This window comes from Cervus elaphus, chromosome 9 (assembly GCF_910594005.1).
Source record: "Cervus elaphus chromosome 9, mCerEla1.1, whole genome shotgun sequence".
In the NCBI taxonomy this organism is placed as follows: Eukaryota; Metazoa; Chordata; class Mammalia; order Artiodactyla; family Cervidae; genus Cervus; species Cervus elaphus.
In genome coordinates, this window is record NC_057823.1 from 109,653,414 (window position 1) to 109,672,378 (window position 18,965).

General features: G+C 48.6%; 1 long non-coding RNA gene across 1 annotated transcript; it reads right to left on the reverse strand.

Moving 5' to 3' along the window:
- Positions 1–2,119: 2,119 nt before the first annotated feature.
- On the reverse strand, positions 2,120–18,767 carry LOC122700698. The gene is made up of 3 exons (XR_006342869.1): positions 18,562–18,767; positions 5,616–5,624; positions 2,120–2,129 (listed from the first exon to the last, which is right to left on the reverse strand). It is a non-coding gene; the product is annotated as an uncharacterized LOC122700698 (long non-coding RNA).
- Positions 18,768–18,965: the final 198 nt, after the last annotated feature.

The following is an 18,965-nucleotide window of genomic DNA, read 5'->3' on the forward strand; positions in this document are numbered from 1 at the left end:
AATACACAGAAGAACTGTACACAAAATATCTTCCCGACCCAGATAATCACGATGTTGTGATTACTCACCTAGAGCCAGACATCCTGGAATGTGAAATCAAGTGGGCCTTAGGAAGCATCACTATGAACAAAGCTGGTGGAGGTGATGAAATTCCAGTTGAGCTATTTCAACCCTTAAAAGATGATGCTCTGAAAGTGCTGCACTCAATGTAGCAGCCAATTTATAAAACTTAGGAGTGGCCACAGGACTGGAAAGGTCAGTTTTCATTCCAATCCCAAAGACAGACAATGCCAAAGAATGCTCAAAGTATGGTACAACTGCACTCATCCACATGCTGGCAAATTAATGCTCAAAATTCTCCAAGTCAGGCTTCAACAGAGCATGAACCATGAACTTCCAGATGTTCAGGCTGGATTTAGAAAAGGCAGAGGAACCAGAGATGAAATTACCAGCAACCATTGGATCATCAAAAATGGAAGAGAATTCCAGAAAAAATATTTACTTCTGCTTTATTGATTGTGCCAAAACTTTTGACTGTGTGGATTACAACAAAGTGTGGAAAATTCTTCAAGAGATGAGAATACCAGACTACCTGACCTGCCTCGTGATAAATCTGTATGCAGGTTAGGAAGCAACGGAAATAACTGGACATGGAATAACAGACTGGTTCTAAATAGAAAAAGGAGTACGTCAAGGCTATATACTGTCACCCTGCTTATTTAACTTATATGCAGAGTACATCATGGGAAATGCTGGACTGGATGAAGCACAAGCTGGAATCGAGATTGCTGGGAGAAATATCAATAACCTCAGCTATGCAGATGACATCACCCTTATGGCAGGAAGTGAAAAACTAAGGAACCTCTTGATGAAAGTGAATGAAGAGAGTGAAAAAGTTGGCTTAAAACTCAACATTCAGAAAACTAACATCATGGCATCTGGTCCCATCATTTCATGGCAAGTAGATTGGTAAACAGTGGAAACAGTGGCTGACTTTATATTTTTGGGCTCCAAAATCACTGTAGATGGTGAGTGCAGCCATGAAATTCAGAGACGCTTGCTCCTTGGAAGATAAGAAAGGAAAGAAAAGAAGAAAAGAATACGTAGATGGCATATTAAAAAGCAGAAATATTACTTTGCTAACAAAGGTCCGTCTAGTCAAAACTATGGTTTTTCATGCATTATGGGTTTGCAAGTTGGAGTACAGAGTAGTCATGTATGGCTATAAGAATTGGACTATAAAGAAAGCTGAGAGCTGAAGAATTGATGCTTTTGAACTGTGGTGTTGGAGAAGACTCTTGAGAGTCCCTTGGACAGCAGAGAGATCCAACCAGTCCATCCTAAAGGAAATCAGTCCTGAATATTCACTGGAAGGACTGATGCTAAAGCTGAAACTCCAATACTTTGGCCACCTGATGTGAGGAACTGACTCATTGGAAAAGACCCTGATGCTGGGAATGATTGAATGTGGGAGGAGAAAGGGGCGACAGAGGAAGAGAGGGTTAGACGGCATCACGGACTCTATTGACATGAGTTTGAGCAAACTCCCAGAGTTGGTGGAGGACAGGGAGTCCTGGCGTGTTGTGGTCCATGGTCACAAAGAGTCAGACATGACTGAACGACTTAACTGATGGTTTGAGTAGAGGAATTCATATGGTTAAACTAGGCTCAAGGCAAAGATAGGTTCAAGGATACATACAGAAACTGAGGATGTGGCTGGTCATAGGGCTTCCTTGATAAATAGTTTGACTGCATTGTCAATAGTTTGGAGTAGGCTGTATGGCCCTACAACATTTGGGCCTTTTCAGAATTGTGTATAGCCAAGAACTTTTCATTCTACTAGTGTTAAAGAATGCTATAGCTAGGAGGATGGGCATAATTACTATTAGAATCTTATGAACAGTTTGTTAAGGATAGGATTTAAATATCTGATCATACAGGTTCAAGTTTTATGCAGTTATCAGGTTCTGCCACCTTAAATAAGGCCTGTTTTTGGATGGAAATGTTTACTTATCCATTAAGATAAAATTATTCATTATTTTAAGGCACTTATTTAACGTTGGCCTTATTTCTCTTGTTCTTTCATACTGGGAAAATTGTATAATAGATGGAAACCGACCTGAATGACTCTGGTCTGAACTCAGATCATGTAGAACTTTAATTGTTGAACAAAACAAATCTTTAATACTGGTCACACCACTCAGGTTTGCTGATCCAACATCAAGGTTGTAAACACTGTTGTTAATACGAACTCTAAAATAGGACTGTGCTATTATCCTTGGGTTCCTTGTTCCATTGATCAATTTCTTGGATCAATAAATGATAATTTGATTTGACTGGGAGGTCTTGGCTTTAAAAGTCACTTGGAGGATCTTTTGTTCTCCAAGGTCATCCCAATGAAAATCATTAGCTCATTAAAAGTTCTGTTATCCTTTAATGGTTTAACTTTATTTGGGGGGCTAATTAATTGAAGTTCCATAGGGTCTTCTCGTCTCATTGGTTTTGTCCCCTGACTTCATGGGAAGGGCAGTTTCACTGATGAGAAGTAAGAGTAAAACCCTTGTGCAGCCATTTATGCAAGTCCTTATTTAGAGAACCAATGATTAGGCTACATTTGCACGGTCAGGACACCACAGCTGTTTAACGATTGTCACTGGGCACGCAGTGCCTCTAATACTAGTGATGCGAGAGATGATATTTTTGGTAAACAGGCGGGGTTTATGTTTGCTGAGTTCTTTTTTCTCTTTTCTTCTTTGCTTGAGGGAATGCCTCGTTGGGTTAACAGTGCAATTAATAATCTGATATTAGATTATTTTTATTTACCGTTCACCGTCAAGGAGTAATACTAGTTGCTGACACAAACTTGTGCAAGGAGTCTTAGGGAGTTTTATTGTTTTCCTTTTCAGGTTTACAAGACCAGAAGCATGGATATACTAGGAAGACTTCACTTCATTTTAGATTATTTTAGGTAATGCTAGTTACTGGCATTGATAGTAGGATAAGGAAATACATATAATAGATGCTAGTTGTCCAGTGATGATAAAGGGATGTTCTACTGGTTGTCCTCCAATTCATGCGAGTGTTAAGATGTTCTCTACTAGAATTCAGAAAAGGCAGTGGCTGAATGGTCAGAATGTCATGCTTTGTTGTTTGCATGTATGAAGTAATGGCATTAATACTAAGATTAGGATAGAGAAGATTCGGGCTAAAATTCTGCCTAGTTTGTTAGGGCTTGATCGTAGGACTGCATATGTGAATAAGAAGTATCATTCTGGCTTGATGTGTGAAGGTGTGTTGAGAGGTTTGCCGGGGTGTAGCTATCTGGGTCTCCTAGTAGGTCAGGTGAAAATAGGGCTAGTGTTTTTAACCCCAGAACTAGTAGCAAGGCGCCCAAGATGTCTTTAAATGTATAATATAGATGAAATGGGATCTTGTCTTTATCAGATGAAATTCCTACTGAGTTATTTGATCCTGTTTCATGGAGAGATAGTAAGTGGACTATAGTAAGTGCTGCAATAAATGAGCTTGTAGAGAAGGGGAACCAACCATGATACTAGTTGGTCATAATTAATTGTTATTAGAGAAATTACTTGTGGAAATTTACATTATGCTGATGAGTAAGGTGATAAGGAAAGAGGAAATACAGTGTGATTAGCCCCTTTCCATCTGATACCAATATAGACATTTGTATTTGAATAAGGGAGGTGGTTTTTGGCAAAATATCCTCTCCTCAGATTCAGTCTAGAAGGGGGATGCTGACTTTTGGCTGGTTAAGTTTAAATAAGGGGTCAGGCGGTGTATGATAGTGGAAAAGTATCCTTGAATACATTTGAATGGTTGTACTTCAGGTTTTGTGTTATTGCTAGTTTTGAGTGCCAAGATGAATACTAGAATATTCAGGGCCAGGGCAGTTATTTGGAGGTAGTGAGGTATAGTTATCTGTGGAACTGCTGTTGGGGGAATATTGTTGGAGATAATAAAGCCAGCAAAAATCCTTCCAACTAGTAGGCATTTAATTGATGAGGAGGGTGTTGTTCTTGTTAATGATAATCAGAGTAGAAAACTGAGGCCGTCCTAGTAGGATGAAGAAGATAGTGAGGATGCTGAAGACGGCTGTGAGTGAGGTGGCAGTTTGTGGAGGGGACCAGGCATTGGTATAAGGCATATTCACAGTTTCAATATTTAGGTCTTTAGAGTAGAATCCAGTGAGGAAAGGCATTCCTGTCAATGCTAAGCTGCCAATGATAAGGGCGGTTGTAGTAAAAGGCATAGCTTTAAACAGACCTCCTATTTTTTGAATATCTTGTTCATCATTTAGGTTGTGAATAATCTGGATTACATAAATAGAATGGCTTTGAAAAAGTCAAGAGCATTTTTTTTGGAGAAAGAGGAATGCTGGGTAGAGTTGGTTGATGCCAATTGTTACTATCATGAGGCCTAATTGACTAGAGGTGGAGAAAGCAATGATTTTTTTTATATCGTTCTGGGTAATGGCACATATTGCTATAAATGTTGTGATAGCCCCTAGGCATAATGTAACTGATGGGGTACATTTATAGCTTTCTGTCAGAGGCTAGAGGTGGATAAGTAGGAACATACCTGCTACTACTATTGTGCTTGAGTGGAGTAGGGCTGAGACTGATGTGGGCCCTCTATTGCTGAGGGTAATTATGGGTGTAACCCAATTTGGCAAATTTTCCCGTTGCAGCTAATACTAAACCTAATATAGATAAACCTGAATTAAGTTGAGCAAGAGAGTTCCAGAGACACATCTATTTCTGCTTTATTGACTATACCAAAGCCTTTGACTGTGTGGATCACAATAAACTGTGCAAAATTCTGAAAGAGATGGGAATAACAGACCACCTGACCTGCCTCTTGAGAAACCTGTATGCAGGTCAGGAAGCAACTGTTAGAACTGGATATGGAACAACAGACTGGTTCCAAATAGGAAAAGAAGTATGTCAAGGCTGTATATTTTCAGCCTGCTTATTTAACTTATATGCAGAGTACATCATGAGAAATGCTGGGCTGGAGGAATTACAGTCTGGAATCAAGATTACTGGGAGAAATATCAATAACCTCAGATATGCAGATGACAGCACCCTTATGGCAGGAAGTGAAGTAGAACTAAAGAGCCTCTTGATGAAAGTGAAAGAGGAGAGTGAACAAGTTGGCTTAAAACTCAACTTTCAGGAGACTAAGATCATGGCATCTGGTCCTATCACTTCATGGCAAATAGTTGGGGAAACAGTGGAAGCAGGGCTCTAAAATCACTGCAGATGGTGATTGCAGGCATGAAATTAAAAGACACTTGCTCCTTGGAAGGAAAGTTACGCGCAACGAAGACAGCATACTAAAAAGCAGAGATATCACTTTGCCAACAAAGGTCCATCTAGTCAAGGCTATGGTTTTCTCAGTAGTCATCTATGGATGTGAGAGTTGGACTATAATGAAAGCTGAGCACCAAAGAATTGATGCTTTTGAACTGTGGTGTTGGAGAAGACTCTTGAAGAGTCCCTTGGACTGCAAGGAGATCCACCCAGTCCATCTTAAAGGAGATCAGTCCTGGATGTTCATTGGAAGGACTGATGTTAAAGCTGAAACTCCCATACTTTGGCCACCTGATGCGAAGAGCTGACTCATTGGTAAAGACCCTGATGCTGGGAGGGATTCGGGGCAGGAGGAGAAGAGGACGGCAAAGGATGAGATGGTTGGATGGCATCACCAACACAATGGATGTGAGTTTGGGTAAGCTCCAGGAGTTGGTGATGGACGAGGAGGCCTGGCGTGCTGAGGTTCCTCGGGTCGCAAAAAGTTGGAGACAACTGAGCAACTGAACTGAGCTGAGGATAAAAATTTGTTGTGTCATGCATTGAAGTTAAGTAAGAATCATGCTGTTGTTTTAATAAAACCTGTATCAGCATAGGGTTTGGAGAAGGCAATGTCACCCCACTCTAGGACTCTTGCCTGGAAAATCCCATGAATGGAGGAGCCTGGTGGGCCTTGGTCCATGGGGTCGGGAAGAATCAGACATGATGGAGTGACTTCACTTTCACTTTCCTCTTTCATGCATTGGAGAAGGAAATGGCAACCCACTCCAGTGTTGTTGCCCGAGGAATCCCAGGGACGGAGGAGCCTGGTGGGCTGCGATCTATGGGGTTGCACAGAGTCGGACACGACTGAAGTGACTTAGCACCAGCAGCAGCAGCGCAGGGTCATACAAAACAGGTCCCCGCCCCCCTGGCCCCGCTTTCTCACATCCACGCCCCCGTGCCCTGCATCCCCACATCCACGCAGCGCAAGCCAGCAGTCTGCCTCCTCTTTCCAGTCAGTCTTTGGGCTTCGCTGAAGTGTTTTGGCCCTGGGGAAGGAAATGGCAACCCACTCCAGGATTCTTGCCTGGAACATCCCATGGACTGAGGGGCCTGGTGGGCTCCAGTCCATGGGGTCGCAAAGAGTCGGACACAGCGGAGAGACTGAGGTGTTATACAAAATTGTCTGTAGTGCCGCTGTGTTTGCATCTGCTGTCCACACCATCATCCAATGAGCAGGAAAGATATAATCCCGGCTCCTTCTCAGCCAGTAAGTCATTGGAAGAGATTATTAGTGGTAACAAGAATTAGTATTGTAACAAGGAAAAGGAGTGTTTGAAGAATCAGTTAATGTTGGGGTCTGAGTGAATGGATCATATTGAGAAGTCTATAGTTGATCATATGACAAATAGGGCCACCAGCACACATTATTGAGAAATAATCTATTTTAGAACTGAATGATAGCTGAAGGGTTTGTAGTGTGATTCAGTGCCAGTTTGAGATAATTATCTCTTGGTCTGTATACATGAATATTATTGTTGGAACTAAGCTAATGGTGAAGGCATATGAGATAATCTTACATATAGAGGGTATGTGGTGGTTTTATAAATGTTAGTGCTTGTTATTATGATCGATGATATACATAGTGAGGCTAGAGTGAAAGAGGAAACTTAATTTATTACTTTTATTTGGAGTTGCACCAATTATTTTGTTCTAACACCAATGGATAAAAGTTTGAAAAAGCCATGCTGTTAGTCGTGGGAATATAGAATAAGCAATTCTTATCTACTTCTGTGGTAAATAAGAAGGTATTGTCTTCTCTTCCTAGATTCACAATCAAGTGTTTGTTTCTAAACTATATATACAGTATAGGGGCCTAGAATGATTTTTGGGTTTAAGGATAGGAGTAGAAGAGGTAGGATGGTTAATGATATGAGAGCATTTTCTCATGTAAAAGATGGAGAGATACTGTTTATGTGGTGTGTGTATTTGCCTCACTGTGTTGTAATGAGTGTATATAAAGAGTATAGGGCAGCAAGTACTATATGAATTCCTATTAAAATAATTGCAATGTTTGATCACGAGAAGGATATTACTACAAATAGCTCTCCAATCAAGTTAATAGTTGGGGGTGGAGCTAGGTTTATTTAACTTGCTGGTAATCATCAGGTTGCTATTAGTAGGAGGAACATTTATAGGCTTTAGGCTAGGATCATTGTTTGGCGATGGATCTGGTAATTTGAATTTGCCAGGCAGAACAATACAGAGGATGTAAGACTATGGGCAATTATTAGGGCTGTGGCTCTTATACAACTTCAAGGTGTTCGTGTAAGGATAGCAAAGTGCTAAGTGGCTGACAGAAGAGTATGCAGTGAGTGATTTTAGGTCTGTCTGGCATAAGCAAATGGAGCTGCTTATAATTATGCCTCATAAGAACAATAGAATGAGTGGATACCCTGTGAAGTCTGTTAGTGGGTTTCAAATTATTGTAATTCGTGATTCGTACTATACCATAGCATCCAAAGTTTAGTAGTGCTGGCAGCATAGCCAGAACTATGAAGCCTGCAATAGGGGCCTCTTCATGTGCGTTAGGTAGTCAAAGGTGGAGGCCATAAAATGGTATTTTTACTATAAAGGCAACTATGCATACTAGCCATATGAAACCATTGGATCAAGAGTTGGATACTGATTGGGCTCAGCATTAGAATATTTAAAGATCTTACTGTACTTTGAATGTAGACAAGTATTCCTAAGAGGGGGAGAAAACTAACTAGCGTATAAAATAAATAGAGACCTGCGTTAACGTGTTCTGTTTGATTTCCTCTTTGGGTAATGATAATGAGTGTTGAAACTAGTGTTGCTCCAAATAGAATATATAAAAGAATTAATTTTATGGTAGTAAATGTTATAATTAAAGTAATTATAATATGACTAGCAGTGATAATATTTTTTTTTCTGGTAGAGATTCTTTTAATACGTGGTTTGACTATTAGTATAAGGGGTCATAACCATGTAGTTAAAATCAGTGGTGGTGTCCATAGGGAGTGGGAGAAAACTATTGAGAAAATGAGGCTGTTATCATTGATTAAGGAGGAGTAGGCTTGTGAGTCTAATTAGTAGGCTATGCGTGGTGGTGTTAATTCAGATTAACCTGGTGATCAGGTTAGTGGTATTGTTGCTGACCAAAATCTTGGCCTTCTCTGCCTGCTGAAGCTGAATAAAAGAACATGGAGAATGAGTCTGGAGGAAATAGAAAGCTGGCTTCAATTCTCAGCCAGCAGAGAAGGTAACCCAGCAGGCTCATGCCTCAAGACTTGTGCCTCCCCCCTTGAGGAGTCTAGGGGCTCATAGAAGGAAGGGCTCACAGTCAGGAGGCAGTGTGATGAACAAAGGGGATGGGACTTTGATTTCTTCCTCTTGCATTTATTCACAGTCTCATCAGGTCAGTTCAGTTGCTCAGTCATGTCTGACTGAAGATGGGAAAGACTGAAGGCGGGAGGAGAAGGGGACGACAGAGGATGAGATGGTTGGATGGCCTCACCGACTCTGCTCCCCAAGGACATGGGTTTGAGTAAACTCCAGGAGCTGGTGATGGACAGGGAGGCCTGGTGTGCTGCAGTCCATGGGGTCGCGAAGAGTTGGACATGACTGAGCGTCTGAACTGAACTGAAACCACTCCAGTAGATTCTTCCAAGTGTGTAGCCCAGAGCGTTCTGCCTGAGGGAGTTGAGATCACACAGGTAAAACGTGTAACAGCTCACAGGGTGCTCAGGACTGTGGAACTGACAGCCCTTCCTGGGCAGCCAGGACCCTGAGCAGCGATGAGAGCCTCGCCCCCTCGTGGTCCCAGGGAGAAGGAAGCTGATCAGCCTGCAGGCTGGTCCGAAACACTGCTGGGAGGTCCCTGTCTACCCTGACCACTGGAGCGGCCCAGGGGCCCCACTCTTTCGGGCCCCACCGAGACCCTGCCCCACACCCATGTGGAGAGTCCTTCCAGGCTACCATGACAGGGATCTGTGGTGGGAACTCAGCAAAAAGCCGTGAGGGCAGCTGGGACCTTCCGTCACTGAGGACATGACATCGCCAGGTACACTGAGGTCACGCAGGTGGTGGGGAGGCCGTTTCAGATGGTGGTCTGTGCTGAGAAGGACACAGGACACGGGGAGGCAGGGGGTGAGGGGCGGCGGGTCCAGAGAGGCACCTTCTTGGAGGAGGGGGGATGCTCAAACTGAACTGCATCTGGGCCTGGAGCTCCAGCGGGCCGGCCGGTGGCTGAGGGGGGCAAGGCCGGGGCTCGGACACAGGAGCGGTGCATCTGACCGCTGGTAGAATTTCTGCTCCCCAAGGACTGGGGTTATTGTCTCTCTCCTCATGGCTGTCCCATGCCTGGAACACGACCTGGACAGAGGCAGGTGCTAAGCAAATATCTGTGACTAAGTGGACGGTCCGAGTGTGGAGATGCGCAGGACAGGCGGCGTCAGGCTGCAGAGTGGGGGTTAAGTAGATTAGGAGGCCGAGACTGGAGAGAGGCGTACAGGGTTTCTGAGTCTGGACTCCCAGCCGCATTGGGCTCAGCTCCACCCAAGCCCGTCTGTTCCCCAGACACTCTGTTTTCTACGGTACATTCCCTCTGGCCTTCACTCACCTGTGTGTCCTGCCCTGCATGACTTAAAAGCAGCTCCAAGTCTGTTCCTCCCACCTGTGCCTGAAGCCTCTTTATGCTTAAGCTGGGGGATCCCAAGGGCGCCCCCTGAGATGGGGCCCCTTCCCTGCCCGGGGAAGAGTGCACCTTGTCTGTGCCGTGGGCTCTGCTCTCTGCAGTTGTCTGCCTGTTCGGGTCTCTGCCTGACCCAGGGCCGGGAGTGTTCATGGGTCGGTGTGTCCCCGCTAAGTCTAGCAATCCGCCAGGCTGAGTCCTGCTGGCCTGCATCGTGACACTGCCATTTACTGGTGAGACGGGGCCCACCCTGGAGCACCGCTGACCATGTGTCCACCGGTCTCAGCTGGACCTCTCTGTTGGGCCGGGAGCCAGATGGTCATTGCTGCTGGTGCCTGTGGGCCTGGCTGCCATCACAAGCCTTCTCCTTGGGGCTCAGCGGCTGAGCCATCATAGCGTGTGCAGAACGTCTGCAGACCGGCCCAGGGGGCCAGCGCTGGGCCTCAGCCAGAGAGCGGAGGCACCGACGTGGGGCCTGCCCTCCATTTGGACACTTTCTGGCCTCCTGGGCTCTGTTTTGTCCGACCTTCGAGGAACGGGCGGAGGTGCTGCGCTCATCCTGGCCCACCAGCTCCAGAGCTGCCCTCACAGACCTCCCCTGCATTGGGGTCCGACCAGTACATTCCTGGTCCCAGCACCAAGCCAGGGCGTCCCGGGGCCCCTCAGTTAAGGGGTCAGGGGAAGCAGAGCTGCTTTGTTTTGAGCTAGAGGAGGAGTCGTGTGGGTAGAGTTCTCATTTCCTCCAGCGACACTTGTGGCTTACAGCTCCCAGGGCTCCCAGCCAGCCTGTGGGCCGCCGTGGGACCCCGTCTCCTGTCGGCCCCTCTTCTGACTGCTTGGCCCATGTTCTGACTGCTCGGGACTTGGTGCTCCTGGGTTGAGTGTCTATTGTAATTGGCTAGGGTCTGTTTTATTTATTTATTTTTTTCATCAGTATTTTTTTTTTTGAAGTATAGCTGCTTTACAATGTGTTAATTTCTGCTGCATAGCTCAGGGATACACTTAAACACATATATACATTCTTTTTAAAAATATTTTTTTAGTTTATCATTGGATACTGAATATTATTCTCTGCTATGCAGCAGGGCCGTCTTTATCCACTCTACTTACAAAAGCTGCATCTGCTGACCCCAGCCTCCCACTCCATCCCTGCACCGCTCCCTCCTCCTCGGAGAGCGCCAGTCTGTTCCCTCTGTCCCCGAGTCCATTTCTGTTTCATGTGTGTGTGCTCAGGTGTTCATTTGTGTCTGACTCTTTGTGACCCCATGGACTGTAGCCCACCAGAGTCTTCTGTCCATGGGACTCTCCAAGCAAGAATTCACCACTGGGTGAGTGCAGGCTTGTGGTCACTCTGACCTGTCTCAGACCTCTCAGAGGCTGTCTGCTGGGTGAGTGCAGGCTCGTGGTCATTCTGGTCTGTCACAGACCTCTCAGACACTGTCTGCTGTGAGTACAGACTCATGGTTGCTTTAGTCTGTCACGGACCTCTCAGAAGCCATCTGCAGGGTGAATGTGGGCTCCTGGTCACTCTGGTGCACAGTTTCCACAGGGCTGTCGAGAGGCACTGTGTGGCTGCCCCAGCTGGGGGCCACTTATTGCACTCTTGCTGCCCCCAAGCTACGTCTGGAGAAGGCTAAACCCCAATGAGAAGCTACTTTCAGACTTCAGCTCACATCCCAGGAACTAGTCTTCCAGCCTAAGCAGGTCACTCGGGGTTTCCTGTGTTAGTGCTCACAGCTCACATCCCCTAGAGAGTGGGCCGGCTCTGGGGACACATGTCCTCTGCTGCTAAAGCTGACATTAGACTGTGCTCCCAGGGATGGACCACAAGGGGTGATGGGAGAACGTCTGCCCTACCTGCTTGGAGGCACTGTGCCCCCAGCCCCTGCCTTCTCCCCACTCAGGTATGGAATGTGGCAGAGCAGGAGGGGGTACCTGGGTCTCCAGTGGGACCCTCTCAGCAAAGCTGGGCCTGGGTGAGGCTTGGAGGATGTGACCGAGAGTTTGCTGGACAGGACGCCACATTTAGAGGGCCTCCTGCAGTGTAGGTTTCAGGGCTAAATAGCAACTAAGTGCAGAGCATGGTGGCTGAGCTGACGAATGTGGATCCTACAGGCTGAACGCTGAGTCCTGAACGTTGGAAGATTGTCTGGAGTCACAGGACGTGCTTGCTCTCTCTGCTGAGATGATCTCAATGGGGACCCAGGTTCCCCCTCTTACTCTCTAGAAGCTATCAAACTGAAGCCACTCCTCATGATGAGCTCTGAGGAACCTCAGGAAAGAGAAGAATACCTGCTTTCCAGCAGCCATCAGACTGCAGCCACTCCCCACTGTGATCCCCAAGGAAACTCAGAAAGGAGAAGTCAGGATGCTGGTCCTAGGTGGTGAGGTGTGTATCAAAGGGGATGATTTCAGTGAGATGGCTGGTGCATCTTCCCACACATAGAAAAGTGCTAAGTTCCTTAACTTTAGCTGCTGCCCCCTGGTTTTGAAGTCCTAAAAGTTTTGTACTGTATAAAACAACTCTCAACACCTGTATTATAATATTATTATGTCTATCCATATGAAGTAGAGACTTTCCAAAGGACATCAAAGACAAATCTCAACATTCAGCACACTCGCACCAGTGGTGGGCACTCCCGAAAAGATGCAACTAGTGGGGCAATTAGAAACCTCATCACCCCTTTTCCCATAAGATTGTGGAATGCACGCTGACACTGGGGAATTGTTATGGGGAAGAACAAAATCTGACTCCATGTTGAATGTTTTACTTTAACCTTTGCTTCCTGCCGGTCTGTTTGCTACAGGGATGCTGTCTATACATAATGGCCTGCCTCAGGAAACCCCGGCCCTCTACCTCCATCCAGGACCTGTCCACCTGTGGATGGCTATAGGAGGGAGAAAGTAACACATCTCCCTCAGAGGCTGGCCATTCCAGATATTTGCCAGATTTGTGGCCTTTTTACTTTATTTCCCCACCTCCCAGCTCTGTGTTCTATGAAAGACACTGGCATCCAGACACTGATAAAATGGTTTCTTAGAGATATTAGTCTGCTATCTTCTCAGTCTGCCAGCTTTCCAAGTAAAGTCATATTCCTTGCCTCAGCACCTCGCCTCTGATTTATCGCCCTGTTGTGAGGCATGCAGAGTGAGCTTGGACTTGGTAACAACCCCACATACCTTGCAGTCAAAAAATCAAAACATAAAATGGAAGCAATATTGTAAGAGATTCAATAAAGACTCTGAAAATGGACCATATAAAAAGATCTGAAACCAAAAACCGAAAGGAACTCAGTGGTTGTCTGAAATATTTAGAAAGGATTTAGTACCCCTCTTCCAATATCCCCTGAAGCCACAGTAGACAGTTAGGCCCTGTTCATTCAGGACACCCTCTCCAGACCCCAGCTGGAGGTGCTCTGCCCCCAATGCCCTCCTGGGTCTCAGGAGTAGAAGAAACACAACCTATGGGGTCTCCTCTGTGGTCCAGGGGAGCATCATATTAGCCACCCTGTCTCCCTGTCCATAATAAATAAGGAAGGTTGTCAGCACCTGGGAAAGTGATGCTGTGGGCACCTGGACTGCCTCATCCTTGTGAGATTTGGTGTGAAGACAACACAAAAGGAGAACCAGCCAAGAGGGATCCAGGGAGCAGTGAACCCCTCTTCACAGGGACCCTGTGAGACCCAAGACTCACTCTGCCCACCCTGCTCTGACTTTTGGGAACTAGCATTTGCCATTCTCTGGGCAGGAGGTGGGAAGGTCAACAGGGTCTCTCTTCTACCTCCTGAGACCCAGGTGGGCACCAGGGGAAGCAGCGCTCTACCTGGCATCCAGAGAGGGTGTCCTGAGTGCACAGGGCCTAACCGGTCAGTGAGGCCGGTCATCGTCCACAGTGCACTGACCTGCTGCAGGGTCTCGGGTTCCCTGGCATCCAGGTCCCCCATCACCAACCCCAGCTTGGTGTCTTGGGGGCCCCTCACTGGCGGGCACCCAGCAGGTGAAAGCTGCATGTCCAGCGAGAAGGAGGAGAAGCCGGTGGGGCAGGGGTCCAGCATGGAGTGTCCAAGGCCCCTCTGCTCCCCCAGGAACACCCAGCCCCGCCTGCCGTGGGCTTTCTCCTCTTCAGTACGTGTCTTTGTGGCTGATGTTCCCAAACACCTTCCTCTGGAAGAGAAGGCTCCATGACCGTGGAAGGGATGGAGGTGAGGAGGTGCTGTAGCCCTAAACCCAGGGAGCTTGAGAACTAACTTCCCTGAGCCCTGAACGTACTGCCTGTTACATCTGTACCAACCGAGGCCAGATCCAGGCAGATTCTCTGTGGAAACACTTTTCTGTCCAACAAGAGAGGACTTGTTAACCCACAGCTGAACCCCGAGACGTGGGACGTGCTGTAACTGTGGAGACTGCAGGGAAGGTGTTTGAGAGGCTTCTTCCCGGGCGGCTCCCCAAGGCCCCTGGAGTTACTGGACCCAGAGGGGGAGCACTCGCGCTTCTCTCCTCACTGCAGGCCAGACGGTGCCCCCAACCACACAGCCCTGCTCCTCCGCCTTCCTGAGTTCAACAGAAACCCCCCGGTCACAAGGCCAAAGCGCAGTCTTCTTGGTGAGCAGATCAGAGGCCGGTGGGAAGAGGGGTGGAGGCTGCAAACTTCTTTGTAGAAGAAAAACACGGACCTGTGTTCCCGTGTGTGGTGGCCGCATGCTGCAGTAATTGGTGTTCCCCACACAATTATGGGTGGGTTTTAGTTTCTGTATTTTCTAAATTTCTTTTTTTTTTAAACAGCTGCATATTATGAGAAAATTTTTGCAATCAACCATGAGCACTTGCAAAATAAGCTCTTATTTTTTTTCCTTTTCCTAAAATGTCGCAGTTTTTTATGGTGACAGATGAACCGCCTCTTACTTTTAAGTATTCATTTAATTGGCTGCGCTGGGTCTTAGCTGTGGCATGCAGGGCCTTCAGTTGCAGCATGTGGGATCTAGTGCCCTGCCCAGGGATTGAACGTGGCCGCCTGTGTTGGGAGCTCAGAGTCCTAGCCTCTGGACCAGCAGAGAATGCTGCGATCTCCTACTTAAAGGAAGGTTATTTGTTTAATTTGGCTTGCTGGGTCTTCGCTGCTGTGCGGGCTTGTCTCTGGCTGTCGGGCGTGGGGGCTGCTCTCTCGTTTCTGCGCTGAACGTCTCCCTGTGGTGGCTGCTCTGGTTGGGAAGCAGAGACTCTAGGCTCTTGGGCTGCAGTAGTTGTGAACGGACTTAGTTGCTCCACGGCACGTGGGGTCTTCCCAGATCAGGGATTGAACCGTGTCTCCTGCACTGGCAGGTGGATTCTTAACCACAGCACCAAGGGAGTCATTCCCCTCCCGGATTCCTGCCAACATCCCATTTTTAAAAAAAGGCTGTAAATAGTCTGTTTAGTAAGTTTTCAGAAGTCGGAGCTCTGAGGTCAGCGTCTGTGGTGTCATTCTCCCAGAGGCATCTTGGCTTCAGATACTGGCTGGGCTCATGAGTCCAGTAAGCAGGGCAGGTCTAGTGGCTGAAGACAGGCTTGGCCTCTGGAGCTCTGCCCTCACCGACTCACCCAGGGTCCCCGAGCCCCGGCAGCCAAGCAGAGCCGCGCGCAGGTGGGGCTGATACAGCCCCGGGGCCGCCGTGGTCAGGGTGGAGCGTGCGGCGGAGGCAGCTGCCTGTCCGTCCCGTGACTGCTGGTGTCCTGTCTGACCGTGCAGGGCAGTCACGGTGTCAGGTGGGGCCTGGCCGCTGTCCTGGGGACAGGATGGGACCTCAGAGAGCTCGCATCCCCACTCCCCATCTCCCAGCTCCGCTTCAGATCATGGCTTGTGGCTGCTGGCAGCTCCCTGGGCTGGGAGTCTGTGTAAAGCATCAACCCCCTTGCTCAAGGTCAGCTGAGACGCCCAGCTCTGGGCTCACACAGCATCTGTGCCACCATCCAGGTCATCCCACTTCTGTGAGGGAGGGCCTGTGTGGGGCTGTGGGTGATGGGGGATTTGGGGGTGTTGTGCGCTGGCCCGAGGAGGCAGCTTTTTGAGGGGAGGGGAGTGGAGGGGAGGGGAGGGAGAAGGTTTGACCTGCTCAGCCTTCCAGGGGATTCCAGGCCCAGCTCTGGTGGGAGGTGCAGGTGAGAAGCCCCTGCAGGTTTCTGGATCCCTACCGTTTTTCAGTTGAAGCCGCTCTGCCTGCCCCACCCCTATCTCTCCCTCCCATGGCCCCGGCCTGAAGCCACAGAAGATGGGGAGTTTACGTGGCTTCCCTTCCTGTAGGGAAGCCAAGCCACAGAGAAACACGATCCTTTAAGAAAGCATAGAAACCCGAAAATAATAGTGGGTGGTTATTACTGACGTGGTTCATGTAGAGACGCTTCACAAGCCTGGCACATGGAGGGAACTGAGGGCCGTTGCCCCCAGTCCTAGACTTCGCACCCTCCGTCCCCCGCCCCGTGGCCCACTCTCCCCTTGGTGTCTTCTGGTGGCCGGGCGGACTTCAGGCTCCTGAGCCCCTTCTGGAAGGATCAGGCTAGGGCAGAGGTCATTCACAGAGGGGAAGGTGTGGTCGACCTTAAGAACCCCATTGCCCCCACTCTGTCGGAGCTGAGTTCCGGGTCTGAGCAAGCGTGGCTTCCTCGTGCTGTCCCCACCCTCACTCACCCAGGGTGGGGGGGCTTTGTGTCCACCTTGTCCCCTCGTGCAGCCTGGTCACCCCGGGACCCGTGATGTGTGTGCATCTGCTCGGCTCACAGCGCACCCCGGGGCCCATCAGACTTGACTCATGACAGGGAAGTGTAAGGATGAACTATTCCATGGTTAAGAATTTCAAGGTCGCGACAGCGTTGCCCAGAGCTCACAGGCACAGGTACGAGGCCCATGCAGAGAGAAGCCACGGTGTGGGCTTCAAGGACCCTCCGTGTGGGGGTGGGATGGGGCGGACAGGGATTTCCTGCAAACGCGGCTCCAGGCTCTGTTCTCGGCAGGGGGATGACTGTGGGCACTGCCTGTCTGCGGAGGGGCCCTGGGGCTGCCCAGCTCAGCAGGAGCGGCAGGGGTGGGAAGGGAGGTCGGCCTCTCTTAGCACCCCTGACCTCACACCCGCTCATCAGGGCAGCCCAGTGCCTAAACAGCCCCTTCCTCATCTAGCTCTGAAGACCTGGAAGGTGTAGGGGCTGGAGGACATGCAGGAAACAAATTCTGTAAAGCAATTATCCTTCTATTAAAAAATAAAAAACGATTGAATAAAAAAACATAAAGGAAAGCAAAGGTGTGGCTTGCATTCTCAGCCAGCCTCTGCCAGATTCCGCCTGTGCTTACGCATCAGACCAAAATGCTGGTGCTCCCACCTCATATCACAGATGAGAATAGAGATACAGAGAGGTTGAGGATCTTGCCCCAGCTCACAGAGCTGCTGGGAGCAGGGCTGAGAACTGGACCCCTGTGGTCGCATCTGGAGTCCAGATGCTGTGATGACCCGGAGTGGGCGGCAGAGACCAGATGGCCCATGCTGAGACAGGCGCGCGCGCACACACACACGTGCACATGGCCTTCACCTTTGCGGCTACAGAAGTCAGAGGGAACCAGAGGGCCACTAGGAGAGGCCAAAGGAGAGTCGGGGACTATAAGGAGGAGAGGCCCCACTTCCCAGGAGGCCGGGGAATCCCTTTCCTGGTGAGTCTGACTCCAGTCTGCATTCCTCTCCCTGGACCCAGGATTGACTGTCCAGTGACCTAACTGACTTGGCTCCACAATCATGCCTTCCCAGGGGTTAAGCTATGACTGGACTCCTCTACTGTCAGTGATAAGCAGGGATTGAGTACATAGTCTGGGCTTCAGATTTGTTTGGAGACAAAATTTATTAGAAGAGGAGTACTAAAAAAACCACGAAGGCAATTGTCATGAACATCTCCAGAACACTTAAGAAACCCTCTGCTGTTTATCTACCTTCTCTCCTGTCACGAAAGTGGAAGGTCTATTTAACAAGTAATTCTTGCTTATCACACTCTTTCTTTAAAATATTTATCATATATTTATTTATTCGGCTGTGCTGTGTCTTAGTTGCAGCGTGTGGGAGCTAGTTCCCCAATCAGGTATTGAACGTGGGTCTCTGCATTGGAGTCTTGACCCCTGGACCACCTGGGAAGTCTCTCCTCATATTCCTGGGGACAGTAACGGGTCACAGGCCTCCTCTGAGGCCCCCTTAGAGCTGAGGCATGGGGTGGCTGCAGTAATCCTCCTGTGGCTAAGGTGTGGTTTGTTGGTCATGACTCACTCACACTCCCTACAAACATAGGGCTACTCTCCTGTGTGTGTCCTCTGGTGTCTGATGAGGACGGACTTCCGACTGAAGGTTCGCCCACACTCCCCGCAAACATAGGGCTACTCTCCTGTGTGTGTCCTCTGGTGTCTGATGAGGACGGACTTCTGACTGAAGCTTCGCCCACACTCCCTGCAAACATGGGGCTTCTCCCCTGTGTGTGTCCTCTGGTGGGTGATGAGGACGGACTTGTGACTGAAGCTTCTTCCACACTCCCCACAAACATAGGGCTTCTCCCCTGTGTGTGTCCTCTTGTGTGAGATGAGATGGGGCTTCTGACTGAAGCTTCTCCCACACTCCCCGCAAACATAGGGCTTCTCCCCTGTGTGTGTCCTCTGGTGTGAGATGAGATGGGGCTTCTGACTGAAGCTTCGCCCACACTCCCCACAAACATAGGGCTTCTCCCCTGTGTGTGTCCTCTGGTGTCTGATGAGGACGGACTTCCGACTGAAGGTTCGCCCACACTCCCCGCAAACATAGGGCTTCTCCCCTGTGTGTGTCCTCTGGTGGGTGATGAGGGCAGACTTCTGAATGAAGCTTCGCCCACACTCCCCGCAAACATAGGGCTTCTCCCCTGTGTGTGTCCTCTGGTGTCTGATGAGGGCTGACTTCTGA